The sequence below is a fragment of the Triticum dicoccoides genome, chromosome 7A (genome assembly GCF_002162155.2).
Source record: "Triticum dicoccoides isolate Atlit2015 ecotype Zavitan chromosome 7A, WEW_v2.0, whole genome shotgun sequence".
Taxonomy (NCBI): domain Eukaryota; kingdom Viridiplantae; phylum Streptophyta; class Magnoliopsida; order Poales; family Poaceae; genus Triticum; species Triticum dicoccoides.
In genome coordinates this window covers 528,757,185-528,774,975 of record NC_041392.1, presented here as the reverse complement: position 1 = coordinate 528,774,975, position 17,791 = coordinate 528,757,185, and positions in this window count along the sequence as shown.

The window sequence follows — 17,791 nt, the reverse complement described above, 5'->3', positions numbered from 1 at the left end:
AAGCTCCCATAGCAATAGTGCCATCTTTAAAGACGGGATGAGACATCCTTCCTGGTGGCGACGACACAGCGGAACTCTCAATGAAAGCACCAATGTCGGTGTCAAAATCGGCGGATCTCGGGTAGGGGGTCCCGAACTGTGCGTCTAGGCCGGATGGTAACAGGAGGCAGGGGACACGATGTTTTACCCAGGTTCGGGCCCTCTTGATGGAGGTAAAACCCTATGTCCTGCTTGATTAATATTGATGATATGGGTAGTACAAGAGTAGATCTACCACGAGATCAGAGAGGCTAAACCCTAGAAGCTAGCCTATGGTATGATTGTATGTTATGGTTGTTGTCCTACGGACTAAAACCCTTTGGTTTATATAGACACCGGAGAGGGTTAGGGTTACACAAGGTCGGTTACAAAGGAGGAGATATCCATATACGTGTTGCCTAGCTTGCCTTCCACGCCAAGTAGAGTCCCATCCGGACACGAGACGAAGTCTTCAATCTTGTATCTTCATAGTCTAACAATCCGGCCAATGGAGATAGTCCGGCTGTCCGGAGGCCCCCTAATCCAGGACTCCCTCACTCCCACTTGCACTAGAGTCAATAATGTAGATTACATACTAATGATTCTAACACCCATGGAGTCTTGGTGTTGATCATGTTTTACTTGTGAGAGAGGCTTAGTCAATGGGTTTGCAACATTTAGATCCGTATGTATCTTGCAAGTCTCTATGTCTCCCTCCTTGACTTGATCGCGGATGTAATTGAAGCGTCTCCTGATGTGCTTGGTTCTCTTGTGAAATCTAGATTCCTTTGCCAAGGCAATTGCACCAGTATTGTCACTAAAGAGTTTCATTGGACCCGATGCACTAGGTATTACACCTAGATCGGATATGAACTCCTTCATTTGCTGCTTCCGAAGCAACTATGTACTCCGCTTCACACGTAGATCCCGCCACGTCGCTCTGTTTGGAACTGCACCAACTGATAGCTCCACCATTCAATATAAATATGTATCTGGTTTGCGACTTAGAGTCATCCGGATCAGTGTCGAAGCTTGCATCAACGTAACCGTTTATGACGAGCCCTTTGTCACCTCCATAAATGAGAAACATATCCTTAGTCCTTTTCATATATTTCAGGATGTTCTGAACCGATGTCCAGTGATCCACTCCTGGATTACTTTGGTACCTCCCTGCTAAACTAATAGCAAGGCACACATCAGGTCTGGTACACAACATTGCATACATCATAGAACCTATGGCTGAGGCATAGGGAATGACTTTCATTTTCTCTCTATCTTCTGCAGTGGTCGGGCATTGAGTCTAACTCAACTTCACACCTTGTAACACAGGCAATAACCCTTTCTTTGAGTGATCCATTTTGAACTTCTCACTACTAGGGAAAACCTTATACACAGAACGTTGCCAGTAGCGCTTGTTGAAATGAGGCAGTACTGCTACTTAGCAGTAGCGTGTCTGCTAGAACGGCGCTACTGTTACCCGCTTAGCAGTAGCGCGGCAGGAACAGAACACGCTACTACTATAATTGCCACATCGTTCCCGTTACCCGCTTAGTAGTAGCGCCCTTCTACGAACATCGCTAATACTATGGATTTTAGCAGCAGCGCGTTTTTCCTCCCCGTGCTACTGTTAAAGCTATTTTCACCTAACCCCCCGTGCGGCCTGATTCCCTCTCCTCTGCTTCCTCCCCCAATTCTCCTCTACTATTCCTCGTCGCCTCCGCCTCACCGCCGTCTCCCCTAACCCCGCCTCGCCGCCGTCTCCCCCGACCCCGCCTCGCCGCCGTCTCCCCCGACCTCGCCTCGTCGCGCCTCGGTGCCGCCGTCTCCCCTGATCCCATCTCTCTCCCCGCCCTCTGTAAGCACTCTCCCCTTCCAATCCCTCTTCTCTGCTTAGTATGAACCCTAGCTATTTAGTGCCAGTTAGTATGAACCCTAGGCTATTTTTAGTGCTAGTTGGTTAATTACTTATATCGTAATTAGGGCGGTAGTTCCTAGGTACTAATTAGTTAGTAAGAACTAGGTACTAATTAGGTATTAGTTTATTTTTATTTATAGTAAGTTTATTTTTAGTAAGAACTAATTGAATTAATAGAACTCGTTAGTAGGAACTTGTTGCTATTTTTTTAGTTAAAGCAATTTTTCCCGCATCGACGTCGACGATGCCTATCCCGCATCCTCGTCGTCGAGTCGGTGGAGGACGACACCTGCTTGACCAGATGGGCCATGTCCGGGACTGGGCTCCGCCGGGGTGGTATTGGGAGGTGCTGGTTGGTGAGGAGCCAGCCTGTCGTTGACCCGAACCTTCTTTGGTGGCGGTCGCGTGGGCCAGTGACGGTCCAGAGGCTCGAGGACCCCGTGGAGGTGGTATGTCACCGTGTCAGTGAGGAGGACGCGCACATCCGTCGCTACCTGTTTGCGTTGGAGCACAGGTTCTCCAATACCTGGCAGGTTCTCCGGGGACCTCACTGGAGCTATGATCCCGTGATGGTTCCTTCTCTGTGGGTGTCCACCGCCCGCGCCGATACCCGTCGTGTGCTAGGGTTTTAGTTGTATTAGTGATGTTATATGTATGACACTATTCGAGATGTATTAGTGATAATATTCGACGATGTACGGACGCATGAGATGATTTACTTTTGCTTATTGAATGCATGCTAATTTGAGTCCTATAAGATATTTTGAAATGTATATCTTGTGTTTCTCAAATAGGATATGTCCTTGCCCAAGTGGCCGGTCATGTTTGCAGGTTACACCTCCGAGTGGCCTATGTTTTGCCGGAGTGTTGATTCATTTCCGTTCCGGCAAATTTCAGGCGCTCGATATGTCCTATTTTAGCAAAGGTCATGCCGGATTTTTCCATGAATTTTGGCATGACTTGTGCCAGAATATGTAGGAAATATCGAGTGCCCCGGATTTGTGTGTTGAGTATCCTAGTAGTTGTCTTCGATTGATTTTCAATTAATGTTTTAACTATGAACATAGGAAATGTCTGACGATGAAAATGATTTCGGTATTTGCAAATACTGCAAAGATGAGCGCGGCCTGTGCGACGGAATCTTCCTAGATGATGATAGGCGCTTCAGCATCAAGCTGGACGAGAACTTCGAAGTGGATACAGTAAGTCACAACAACAAGTCTTTTTTCGTAATTAAGCATGACATTTGCTTCATTTGCTTCAACTTATAATTTAAGCATGACATTAAGCATGACAAGTCTTTTTTTACTATTCTACTAGCGTATCCCCTGCCATGCAAGAGTTTTTGTATTGGATAAGATAGGTTTTAGTCGTACTATGGAGGAAAAGAAATTTTACTTGAAGACCGAGCATGGTTATATTTTCAATGTAAAATTATACAATTCAGATGACTACACCTATTTTGGATGCAAAACATGGCGATCACTATGCAAGACTTATGCATTTGAGCCTGATATGGTTATCACCTTTGATATTCATCCCGAAGATGATATTGAAGGTAATACCGACATCTGGGTGGATGTGCAGACGCCTCCAGTTATACCATTATGTAAGTTTCTCAACCATATTTATGTCTTTGATATTGTTTATTCAAAATTAGTTGACAACTAATTTGTATTGTCAGCTTATTTCGGTGTAAGCAACCATGTCCAACGCTTGGTAGACATGACCTACTACTGTCCCGGGGCTGAACTAATCTGCGAGGAGCTAAGTCATTATGTTTCATGGCTTGAGGATCTTGATACTGTCAAGACAAATTTTCTTCCTGCACTTAGAAATGTTAGTACTGAAAATGTGCGACCAATAGTGTTTGTAATGAACTACAGTCACATCTATTTAGGAAGGATGGTAAGATTTTTACTATTTGTCCTCAGTGCATCTTTTCCATACATTATTTTTGAAGCTAAACTTCATTGCTAAGTATGTTACCATACGATGTTCTTCAACAGGGACTCCTGATGAATGTTGTGCCTTATGGAATCGAGACTAAAGGTACCATGAGTATTATTAGCTTACGGCCAAGATATCCTATAGATTACTTTAGTGCATTCAAGATTAGCGACGGATGCTTAATAGTGCAAGACTGGACCAAATATGTGATGTGGGAGCGTAGAGAAGTATTAGAGGGCAGCAAACAGATGCGCTACCCACGATTAGGAGACAGGTTCATCTGCATGCTCCAACTTGATCAAGGAGGAGAGCTACACATGTTTTATGTTATTTTACCTAAGAGAGAGCAGCAGGAGTGATTAGCTAGCTAGAAATGAGTTTGAGGATGATGATGTGCTACACTATTACTATGATGATAAAATAGCTAGTGTTGGTGGTAATGACTATGATGATTATTATTAGCTAGTGTTAGTGGTGATTAAATAAATATTGTTGGTGGTAATGACTATGATGATGATTAAATAGCTTGTGCTGGCGGATTAGATTCAAGTGGAGGCAACATGTGGTGCACATTGAAAGTACTACTAGTCCAAACTAGATCAAGTTTGGATTAGTAGTATACTTTTGACATGCACCACATATTGCCTCCACTTGAACCTAATCCACCTTCATTTGACACACTGTTATGGACATAATGATGTAAACCTCATAACTGGTATTGTACCAATATTTGTACGATGGCGCATAAATACACTAAAAATAAAAAAATAAAAAAAGAATACTAGTAGCGATGGAGAGAAAACACGCTGCCAGTAGTTACATTAGCAGTAGCGTGGGAGTGAACAAACGCTACAGCTATTTATCCTAGCAGTAGCGCATGCGGGCACGCGTTACTGCTAGGCAATAGCTGTAGCACCTTATTAGTAGCGCGCCTACCCGCGCTACTAGTGAGCACAAAACCAGCGCTACTGCTAGGGTTTTCCCTAATAGTGTCTTCAAAATTTTATCAAGGTATGTGCTTTGTGAAAGTCCAATTAAGCGTCTTGATCTATCTCTATAGATCTTGGTGCCCAATATATAAGCAGTTTCACCAAGGTCTTTCATTGAAAAAATCGTATTCAAGTATCCTTTTATGCTATTCAAATATTCTGTATCATTTTTGACCAACAATATGTCATCCGCATATAATATCAGAAATGCTACAGAGCCCCCACTCACTTGCTTGTAAATACATGCTTCTCCAAAAGTCTGTATAAAACCATATGCTTTGATCACACTATCAAAGCGTATAGTCCATAAATGGATCGCTGGAGCTTGCACACTTTTGTTAGCACCTTTTGGATCGACAAAACCTTCTGGTTCCATCATATATAACTCTTCTTTAAGATATCCATTTAGGAATGCAGTTTTGACATCCATTGCCAAATTTCATAATCATAAAATGCGGCAATTGCTAACATGATACAGACAGACTTAAGCATTGCTACGGGTGAGAAGGTCTCATCATAGTCAACTCCTTGAACTTGTCAAAAACCTTTCGCAACAAGTCGAGCTTTGTAGACAATAACATTACCGTCAGCGTCAGTTTTCTTCTTGAAGATCCATTTATTCTCTATTGCTTGCTGATCATCGGGCAAGTCAACCAAAGTCCACACTTTGTTCTCATACATGGATCCCATCTCAGATTTCATGGCCTCAAACCATTTTGCGGAGTCTGGGCTCATCATCGCTTCCTCATAGTTCGTAGGTTCGTCATGGTCAAGTAACATGACCTCCAGAACAGGATTACCGTACCACTCTGGTGCGGATCTTACTCTGATTGACCTACGAGGTTCGGTAGTAACTTGATCAGAAGTTTCATGATCATCATCATTAGCTTCCTCACTAATTGGTGTAGGAATCACTGGAACTGATTTCTATGATGAACTCCTTTCCAATAAGGGAGAAGGTACAATTAACTCATCAAGTTCTACTTTCCTCCCACTCACTTCTTTCGAGAGAGACTCCTTCTCTAGAGATGATCCATTCTTAGCAACGAATATCTTGCCTTCAGATCTGTGATAGAAGGTGTACCCAACAGTCTCCTTTGGGTATCCTATGAAGACACATTTCTCTGATTTGGGTTCGAGCTAATCAGGTTGAAGCTTTCTCACATAAGAATCGCAACCCCAAACTTTAAGAAATGAGAACTTGGGTTTCTTGCCAAACCACAGTTCATATCGTGTCGTCTCAACGGATTTCGATGGTGCCGTATTTACCGTGAATGCAGCCATCTCTAAAGCATAACCCCAAAATGATAGCGGTAAATGAGTAAGAGACATCATAGATCGCACCATATCTAATAAAGTGCGGTTACGACATTTGGACACACCATTACGCTGTGGTGTTCCAGGAGGCGTGAGTTGCGAAACTATTCCGCATTGTTTCAAATGAAGACCAAACTCATAACTCAAATATTCACCTCCACAATCAGATCGTAGAAAATTTATTTTCTTGTTACGATGATTTTCCACTTTTCAAATGTTTCAGACTTATGTTTCATCAAGTAGATATACCCATATCTGCTCAAATTATCTGTGAAGGTCAGAAAATAACGATACCCGCCGCGAGCCTCAACACTCATCGGAGCGCATACGTCAGTATGTATTATTTCCAATAAGTCTATTGCTCGCTCCATTATTCCGAAGAACGGAGTCTTAGTCATCTTGCCCATTAGGCATGGTTCGCAAGCATCAAGTGATTCTAGAAGCCCATCAACATGGAGTTTCTTCATGCGCTTTACACCAATATGACCTAAACGGCAGTGCCACAAATAAGTTGCACTATCATTATTAAACTTATATCTTTTGGCTTCAATACTATGAATATGTGTATCACTACAATCGAGATTCAACAAAAATAGACCACTCATCAAGGGTGCATGACCATAAAAGATATTACTCATATAAATAGAACAACCATTATTCTCTGATTTAAATGAATAGCCGTCTCGCATCAAACAAGATCCAGATATAATGTTCATGCTCAACGCTGGCACCAAATAACAATTATTTAGGTCTAAAACTAATCCCGAAGGTAGATGTAGAGGTAGCGTGCCGACGGCGATCACATTGACTTTGGAACCATTTCCCAGACGCATCGTCACCTCGTCCTTTGCTAATCTTTGCTTAATCCATAGCCCCTGTTTCGAGTTGCAAATATGAGCAACAGAATCAGTATCAAATACCTAGGCGCTACTACGAGCATTAGTAAGGTACACATAAATAACATGTATATCAAATATACCTTTCACTTGGCCATCCTTCTTATCCGCCAAATACTTGGGGCAGTTCTGCTTCCAGTGACCAGTCCCTTTGCAGTAGAAGCACTCAGTCTCAGGCTTAGGTCCATACTTGGGCTTCTTCACTTGAGCAGCAACTTGCTTGCCGTTCTTCTTGAAGTTCCCCTTCTTCCCTTTGCCCTTCTTCTTGAAACTAGTGGTCTTGTTGACCATCAACACTTGATGCTCCTTCTTGATTTCTACCTCCGCAGCTTTTAGCATCGCGAAGAGCTCGGGAATTGTCTTAACCATCCCTTGCATATTATAGTTCATCATGAAGCTTTTATAACTTGGTGGCAGTGATTGAAGAACCATGTCAATGACACTATCATCAAGAAGATTAACTCCCAGTTGAGTCAAGTGGTTGTGGTACCCAGACATTCTGAGTATATGTTCACTGACAGAGCTATTCTCCTCTATCTTGCAGCTGTAGAACTTATTGGAGACTTCATATCTCTCAATCCAGGCATTTGCTTGAAATATTAACTTCAACTCCAGGAACATCTCATATGCTCCATGACGTTCAGAACATCGTTGAAGTCCCGATTCTAAGACGTAAAGCATGGCACACTGTACTATCGAGTAGTCATCAGCTTTGCTCTGCCAGACGTTCATAACATCTGGTGTTGCTCCTGCAGCGGGCTTTGCACCTAGCGGTGCTTCCAGGACGTAATTCTTCTGTGCAGCAATGAGGATAATCCTCAAGTTACGGACCCAGTCCGTGTAGTTCCTACCATCATGTTTCAACTTAGCTTTCTCTAGGAACACATTAAAATTCAAAGGAACAGTAGCACGGGACATTTATCTACAACAATATAGACATGCAAAATTCTATCAGGTACTAAGTTCATGATAAATTAAAGTTCAATTAATCATATTACTTAAGAACTCCCACTTAGATAGACATCCCTCTAGTCATCTAAATGATCACGTGATCCATATCAACTAAACCATGTCCGATCATTACGTGAGATGGAGAAGTTTTCAATGGTGAACATTACTATATTGATCATACCTACTATATGATTCACACTCGACCTTTTGGCCTCGGTGTTCCAAGGCCATATCTGCATATGCTAGGCTCGTCAAGTTTAACCTGATTATTCTGCTTGTGCAAAACTGGCTTGCACCCGTTGTATGCGAACGTAGAGCTTATCACACCCGATCATCACGTGGTGTCTCGGCACGATGAACTGTAGCAACGGTGCATATTCAGGGAGAACACTTATGCTTTGAAATTTAGTGAGAGATCATCTTATAATGCTATCGCCGTACTAAGCAAAATAAGATGCATAAAAGATAAACATCACATGCAATCAAAATAAGTGATATGATATGGCCATCATCATCTTGTGCCTTTGATCTCCATCTCCACAGCTCCGTCATGATCACCATCATCACCGTCTTGACACCTTGATCTCCATCGTAGCATCGTTGTCATCTCGCCAACTACGGCTTCTACGACAATCGCTACCGCTTAGTGATAAAGTAAAGAAATTACATGGCGATTGCATTTCATACAATAAAGCGACAACCATATGGCTCCTGCCAGTTGCCGATAACTGTTACAAAACATGATCATCTCATACAACAATTTATATCATCACGTCATGACCATATCACATCACAACATGCCCTGCAAAACCAAGTTAGACGTCCTCTACTTTGTTGTTGCAAGTTTTACGTGGCTGCTACGGGCTTCTAGAAAGAACCGCTCTTACCTACGCATCAAAACCACAATGATTTTTCATCAGGTGTGATGTTTTAACCTTCAACAAGGACCGGGCGTAGTCAAACTTGATTCAACTAAAGCTGGAGAAACAGACACCCGCTAGCCACCTGTGTGCAAAGCACGTCGGTAGAACCAGTCTCATGAACGCGGTCATGTAATGTCAGTCCGGGCCGCTTCATCCAACAATACCGCTGAATCAAAGTAGACGTTGCTGGTAAGCAGTATGACTATTATCACCCACAACTCATTGTGTTCTACTCGTGCATATAACATCTACGCATAGACCTGGCTCGGATGCCACTGTCGGGGAACGCAGTATTTCAAAAAATTTACCTACGATCACACAAGATCTATCTAGGAGATGCATAGAAACGAGCGGGGAGAGTGTGTCTACATACCCTCGTAGACCGAAAGCGGAAGCGTTTAGTAACGCGGTTGATGTAGTCGAACTTCTTTATGATCCAACCGATCCAAGCACCGAACGTACGGCACCTCCGCGATCAGCACACGTTCAGCTCAATGACGTCCCTCGAACTCTTGATCCAGTTGAGGCCGAGGGAGAGTTCTTTCAGCACGACGCCATGGCGACGGTGATGATGAAGTTACCGGCGGAGGTCTTCGCCTAAGCATTAAGACGATATGACCGAGGTGTGTAACTGTGGAGGGGGGCACCGCACACGGTTAAGAGAAACTTGTGTGTTCTAGGGTTCCCCCTTGCCCCCGTATATAAAGGAGGGGAGGGGAGGCCGGTCGGTCCCCCTAGGGCACGCCAGGAGAGGGGAATCCTACTAGGACTCCAAGTCCTAGTAGGTCTCACCCTAAGGAAGAGGGGTAAGAAGGAAGGGAGCGAGGGAAGGGAAGGAAAGGGGGGTGCCGCCCCCTTCCCCTAGTCCAATTCGGACCCAAGGGGGGGCTGCGGCCAGCCCCTCCTGGCCCTTCCTCTCTTCCCACTAAGGCTCATCGAGGCCCATTAGTTCCCCCGGGGGGTTCCGATAACCCTCCGACACTCCGATAATTATCCGGTACCTCTCGGAACTCATCCGGTGTCCGAATAACATCGTCCAATATATCAATCTTTATGACTCGACCATTTCGAGACACCTCGTCATGTCCGTGATCTCACCCGGGACTCCAAACAATCTTCGGTCATCAAATCACAAAGCTCATAATACAAATCATCATTGAATGTTAAGCGTGCGGACCCTACGGGTTCAAGAACTATGTAGACATGACCGAGACACATCGCCGGTCAATAACCAATAGCGGAACCTGGATGCTCATATTGGCTCCTACATATTCTACGAAGATCATTATCGGTCAAACCGCATAACAACATACAGTGTTCCCTTTGTCATCGGTATGTTACTTGCCCGAGATTCGATTGTCGGTATCATCATACCTAGTTCAATCTCGTGACCTGCAAGTCTCTTTACTCGTTCCATAATGCATCATCCCATGGATAACTCATTAGACACATTGCTTGCAAGGCTCATAGTGATGTGCATTACCGAGAGGGCCCAGAGATACCTCTCCGATACACGGAGTGATAAATCCTAATCTTGATCTATGCCAACTCAAAAAACACCATCGGAGACACCTATAGAGCATCTTTATAATCACCCAGTTACATTGTGACATTTGATAGCACACAAGGTGTTCCTCTGGTATTCGGGAGTTGCATAATCTCATAGTCTGAGGAACATGTATAAGTCATGAAGAAAGCAATAGCAGAAAAACTAAACGATCATAATGCTAAGCTAACGGATGCGTCTTGTCCATCACATCATTCTCTGATGATGTGATCCCGTTCATCAAATGACAACACATGTCTATGGTCAGGAAACTTAACCATCTTTGATTAATGAGCTAGTCAAGTAGAGGCATACTAGGGACACTCTGTTTGTCTATGTATTCACACATGTACCAAGTTTCCGATTAATACAATTCTAGCATGAATAATAAACATTTATCATGATATAACCACTTTATTATTGCCTCTAGGGCATATTTCCTTCACCTATGCATAGGGATTTTGTGAGCAAACAACTTACGGGAATAAGAACCAACTAGCATAGGATGACAAAACAAGCGAAACTTCAGGATTTTCAACACATAGAGAGGAAACTTGATATTATTGAGATATGTAAAAGCATATGTTCCTCTCTCATAATAATTTTCAGTAGCATCATGAATGAGTTCAACAATATAACTATCACATAAAACACTCTTTTCATGATGCATAAGCATAGAAATTGTACTACTCTCCACATAATCAAATTTATTCTCATCAGTAATAGTAGGAGCAAAAGTAACTATCATATGACACTTGATTCACATAATCCATTTGGGCACTAAAATCATGATGACAAATTTCATGGTTATCATTATTCTTTATAGCATAAATTTTCATCATAATAATCATCATAGATAGCAACTTTGTTCTCATAATAATCAATTGAAACCTCTTCAAAATAGTGGATTCATCACTAAATAAAGTCATGACCTCTCCAAATCCACTTTTATCAATATTGTGAAAAGATTCAACACCCTCCAAAATAGTGAGATCATTAACTAGAGTTGACACTCTTCCAAACCCAGTTTCATCATCATAAATAGGAGGCATGCTATCATCATAATAAATTTTCTCAACAAAACTTGGGGACAAAAGATATCATCTTCATCAAACATGGCATCCCCGAGCTTATGGCTTTGCATATCATTAGCATAATGGATATTCAAAGAATTCATACCAACAACATTGCAATCATGCCCTCATTCAAAGATTTAGTGCCAAACATTTTATTGACTTCTTCTTCTAACACTTTGGCACAATTTTCCGATCCATCATTTTCAAGAAAGACATCATAAAGATGAATTATATGTGGCAACCTCAATTCCATTTTTTTGTAGTTTTCTTTTATAAACCAAACTAGTGATAAAACAAGAAACTAAAAGAATCAATTGCAAGATCTAAATATATACCTTCAAGCACTCACATCCCCGGCAACGGCGCCAGAAAAGAGTTTGATGTCTACTATGCAACATTTCTTCTTGTATACTCGCGTTGGGCCTCCAAGCGCAGAGTTTTGTAGGATAGTAGCAATTTTCCCTCAAGTGGATGACCTAAGATTTATCAATCCGTGGGAGGCATAGGATGAAGATGGTCTTTCTCAAACAACCCTGCAACCAAATAACAAAGAGTCTCTTGTGTCCCCAACACACCCAATACAATGGTAAATTGTATAGGTGCACTAGTTCGGTGAAGATATGGTGATACAAGTGTAATATGCATAGTAGATATAGGTTTTTGAAATCTGAAAATATAAAAATAGCAAGGTAACTATTAACAAAAGTGAGAAAATAACGGTATTGCAATGCTTGGAAGCAAGGCCTAGGGTTCATACTTTCACTAGTGCAAAGTCTCTCAACAATGATAACATAATTAAATCATATGGCAATCCCTCAACGTGCGACAAAGAGTCACTCCATAGTTTCCATCGGAGAACGTAGGACGAAAGCGTGCATCAACCCCTATGCATAGATTACCCCAATGTCACCTCGGGAATCCGCGAGTTGAGTGCCAAAACATACATCAAGTGAATCAATAGAACATCCCATTGTCACCATAGATATCCCATGGCAAGACATACATCAAGTGTTCTCAAATCCAATACTCAATCCAACATAACGAAACCTCAAAGAGCAAGACTCAATTCATCAAAAGAAGGTGGAGGGGGAAGAACACCATAAGATCCAACTATAGTAACAAACACTAATGCATGATGCTGCTAATGCGACACTATGATCAGAGACCCTTTGACGAAACTGTGTGCGATGCATTAATCGCAAATAGTGATGTAAAAAACTGTTAAAAAATATGCAAAACATTTGCGATGAATGATACATCAAACACGGTTCAGATTTTAGTTGCGTGTGCAATGAGGGGCATACGGTTGATCTGTACGAAATGTTTGCGATGAGACAAAACAACAGAAACGGGTGGCCAGATCAAGGTGGGTGCAATATACAGCGTACAGTGCACTCCGATGAACCGTTTGCGATGATTGAGGTGGACATAAATGATTCGGCGTAACAAGATGTGTGTGATACCCGGTAAACAGGTCGGTAATCAGAATTGTCTGCTATCATTATAGACAGCTCATACGGTCTTTTTGTGAATTGTGTGCTCGTCAGGGCACACAGTTCAACAAACCAACCTGTTGGCGATAATGTAGAAGATCTCTGTCGAATACATATTACTAACCGTCTGCGATGAGATTGACAGGACAAACAAAGATATATATAGTCTGCTTAATTTAGCCCTTCTTCTTCTTGTTGTTCTTGTTGAATGGCCCAGCGACATCGTCTTGGCGAGGACGCTTCTTTCTGCTGACCGTTGGCTTTTCATCGCCGCCGTTGTCGTCATCGTCGTTGTTGTCGTCGTCCTCCTCCTCCTCGTTCGACCATTCCTCCTCCTCATCATTGTCGTCCTCTTCTTCGTCCTCTGACGGCTCCTTGTCTGTCTGGTTGTCGTCTGACGACTCTGGAGGCGGCGTCCCTTCCATGAACCGGATATAATCGAGGTCTGGGCTCGACGCTGGACTCATGGAAGACGAGCGGGATGATTCCAATGTTGACCTATCATCGGGTGCCAGACTGCTGGCCGAACTGTCGTCCTCGATGTTGCTCGACATGGTTGCAGAGTGTGTGCCAGTGTGTAGTGCGGCCTGCCGGGGATGATGAAGATGGTGGACACTTAAGTGGGGTATGCAGAGAAGAGGAACTGCCAATTGAAGCGGGGATTGAAGCGGGGGTTGACGTATTATCAAACCGCTGATATAATAAACCACAATTATTTGTACCAAGTCACTCCAAATTCCTGGGGTAGCGCAGGACTCCTATTGGCTATTTGGCTGGTTTCCTTTTTCAGGACAAAAACAAGGAATGAGTTTTGGGATTATGCACAGGTACCGGTACGAATGGAGTAGGACAGTTGGCAAGCAATACATTGAGCTCTTCTTATTGATAAAGCCAGTAATAATCAAACTAGAAAGGAAAAGAAAAAAGACAAAGAAAAATATCTGCATGTATCTTCGCGTAACATCAATGGCCTATATCTAGATGTGCATTACTTAGAGCACATCTAGATGTGCTTTAGCAATACTGTCAAACAAAACCCCTAATCATCATTGCAAATAGCACATAGAACATGGCTAATGCGACAACCACAACTACACATGCTAGTTCCTTCTTGTCTCTTTCTTTCATCTGTTGCCTGTGATTGATTCTTTCTTGCTTCATCGTATTGATTGTACATTCCAGATCAGCCAGTTTCTTCTTCAGCTTTACATTATCTTCTGAGAGCTTAGTGATAACACTCCAAGCCCTGCCATGCCATTCTTCATCCAGCCAGTTAACAAAGGCACAAGCCTCATATCCCTGCCAATGTTAAATAGTATTCTAGATGAGGGGTGGCATTAACTAAAGTAAAATGATGAACTTAATTAGCACTAACCTCTAAGGGGCAACTGAGAAACCGCCTGCCAATGTCGAATCCCTCCGTGCATACACGTCGAGCAGGAGTGTGCCCATGCACACAACTCAGCTTTTGGTACTTCTCGATGGCGCAAAACTCAGAGTCGAACTCGTGTTACGGGAGTCTGGAATCAAGCTCCGGATCCGGCGGCAGATCGCTTTCCTAGGGGGGTCATTCAGGAAAGATTCAGCAAGGATCTATACTTTGGACATGCTAAAAAAGATCGGGATAGATTAGAACCTGACACGACTATTCGGATCTGTAGTACACCTGCCTTCTGATGACCTTAGGCAAGTTCTCGGCGGCGACCGCCGTCGTGGCGACGATACGAGCAGGAGCAGCCGCATCGAAACCATCAGCACCACTCATCCGCATTCCCCCAATGTAAGTGCCATGCAAGGGAATTTGGAGGCTATGTAGGGATTTGGGGGGAATGGGGAAACTGTGGAGATAAGCTAATGGTCGGGAACTACTAATGGCACTATATACATGTTGTATACGGCACACTGTTTGTACATGTCGTTTGCATTAGGTATTACAACGTCACACACGATTTACGCACCAAACCATGTGAGAAGACAATGTAGGTTAGACACGGTTGCCGTTACATAACCGTAGTGATGTACTACCATGTCCATATAATTGAGTTACGGTGAGATACCGTATAAATAGCCACTCCGCAGATATCCGTAAAAAACAGTCGCTCTGCATATAGAGATGGCGGCGGCGGCCTAGGCAGCGGCTACCAGAGAAGAGGTCAATCCTCGGTCGGTGGGTTGTGGCGGCGTCATAGGAGGTCAATCCTTGGTCTGCGGCGGGAGATAGGAGGAGCTCAACCATCGAGGTCGGCGGTGGCGTGATTCGAGCACATCCATCACGGTCGATGACGGGATAGTGGAGGTCGAAATTCAGGCGGCAGCCGCACTAAGCTTTGCTCCTCGACCCTGCTGTCTCGGCGTGCCGCCGCATCACGCTTGTCTGTTTGCTTGGTGGAGGTCGCTGTGCGGCTAATTAATTAAGGTATTCTTTTCGTGAGTGGCTAAATTAAGGTATTCAATTCCTAAGTGTAGTGTTGTACTAGTACTTTGCATGTAAATGGACTGGCCATTAATTTTTGTCATTGCATGTCTGGATAACAACATGGAGCGCCCTTAGTAATTATTAAAATAAAACCTTGTGATTTATGCATGCATCTTTAGGCAGTGGTTAATCCGTGTATTAATGTTGTTGTTGTTTTGTTTTTAATTACCATTCGTGTGCTACAGATGGAACGATCTCGATGGATGAAGAATCGGAAAACCGCAGATTTTATCAGTGGCGTGACAGAGTTCATGAATTTGGCTGAAAGTACAAAGAGGAGAATTGGTGATGCGGATTACATCATGTGTCCATGTATTGATTGTGCCAATATAGAGTCACATGAAGTTGCAGATGTCCAGATGCACTTAGTCTTTAGGGGATTCATGGATGGGTATACACGTTGGACCAAACACGGTGAAGAGGAGATCATGGATGAAGATACCCAGGGTAGCGAGATGCCAACCTCGACCAGTGTCACATGGATGTTGAATCTAACATCGGGGCAGAGGCATCAAGATACCAATGAAAAACCGGAAAGCCGAAACGCCCACTAGAAAACCAAGACGTTGATGCAAATGACGACGATCTTGATATGCCAGATTTTTCTCCTATGATTGTAGATTTCGAGGGCCCAGAAAAGGATATGATTGGGTACAAGGATCTGCCAACCATTGGTGCAGACTCCAAGAAAGAATTGTATCCAGGTTGCAAAAGGAAATATTCCAGGTTGAGTGCCACCCTGGGGCTTCTCTGATTTAAAGCAGCAAACAGTCTATCAAACAAGGGCTTCACAGATATGATAGGTCTTTTGAAAGAAATTCTTCCATAAGATAATGTGCTCCCTAGAAGCACGAATGAAGTGAAGAAAATTGTTTACCCACTAGAACTTGAAGTATAGAAGACACACGCTTGTGTGAATGATTGTATATTGTACCGTGGTGAGTACAAAGATTTTCGTGCATGTCCCACATGCAAGCATGCATGATACAAGCGCAGGAGAGCAAAGGACAAGTATAAATTGGACGACAAGATCAAGACAGGAGTCCCGTCCAAGGTTGTTTGGTACTTGCCTTTAATTCCAAGGTTGAGGCGTTTGTTTGCAAACCCTAGAGAGGCAAAGAGGTTGTGGTGGCATCATGATGAGCGAATTGCGGATAGGTTTATGAGGCACCCGAAAGATGGGGCTCAGTGGGAATTAATCGACAAAAAGTTTGAAAATTTTGCCAAGGATCCTAGAAGTATAAGGCTCGGGGAGTGTACTGACGGATGAATCCTTTTGGCGATATGAGCACCAATCATAGCACATGGTCAGTGCTTTTGTGCATATATAACCTAGCTCCTTGGTTGTGTATGAAGAAAAAAATACATTATGATGTCAATGATTATGCAAGGCCCGAAGCAACCTAGAAATGGCATCGACATTTACTTTCAGCTACTGGTAGAAGAACTGCTGACAGTGTGGATAGATGAACCTGCTGTAAAATGTTATGATGCTTACAGAAAGGAGATTTTCGACCTACATACGATGCTGGTGCACACCATTCAAGATATGCCGGCATTAGGCAACACATCGGGGAAGAAAACAAGGGGAGATGTAGGGTGTGTCACATGCATGGATAGGACAGCTAGCAGAAGACTTCCCAACTTGCGCAAAACAGTGTATTTGCGTCATCATTGGTTCTTACAGAAAAATCACCCATACTGAAAGATGAAAGCTGAATTTGATGGTACGGCAGAGGCAGGTGCGGGCCCAAGACCCTATGAAGGGGAGGTGGTCCACAACATGGATAAAAAATTAATGTTGTGCTTGGCAAGAACCACCCTTTGATGGTGAAACTAACACCCAAGGATCAAGTGTTTAAGAAGAAATCGGTGTTCTGGAAATTACCTTACTGGGAGATTCTACGTGTACATCACTGCATCAATGTCATGCACGTAGAGAAGAACGTATGTGAAAGCATCCTTGGTACTTTGCTCAAGATTAAAGGTAAAAGAAAGGATGGTGACGGTTCATGGCTCGATATGCTTGCTGATCAATCACAACACAGGAGTGAAGCAGAAGATGATGACAAATTCATCAAAGCTAGCTAGAGTAACAATTTCAGTACAAAAGAAGCAACACAGTTCTTCACCTATTTGTTGTCAGTTAAGACACCCTCTTCCTACTGCGCAAACATCAGAAGTCTCGTGGATGTGAGCTCAGGTAAAATGAAGCTGGGACACATGAAGTCACATGATTGC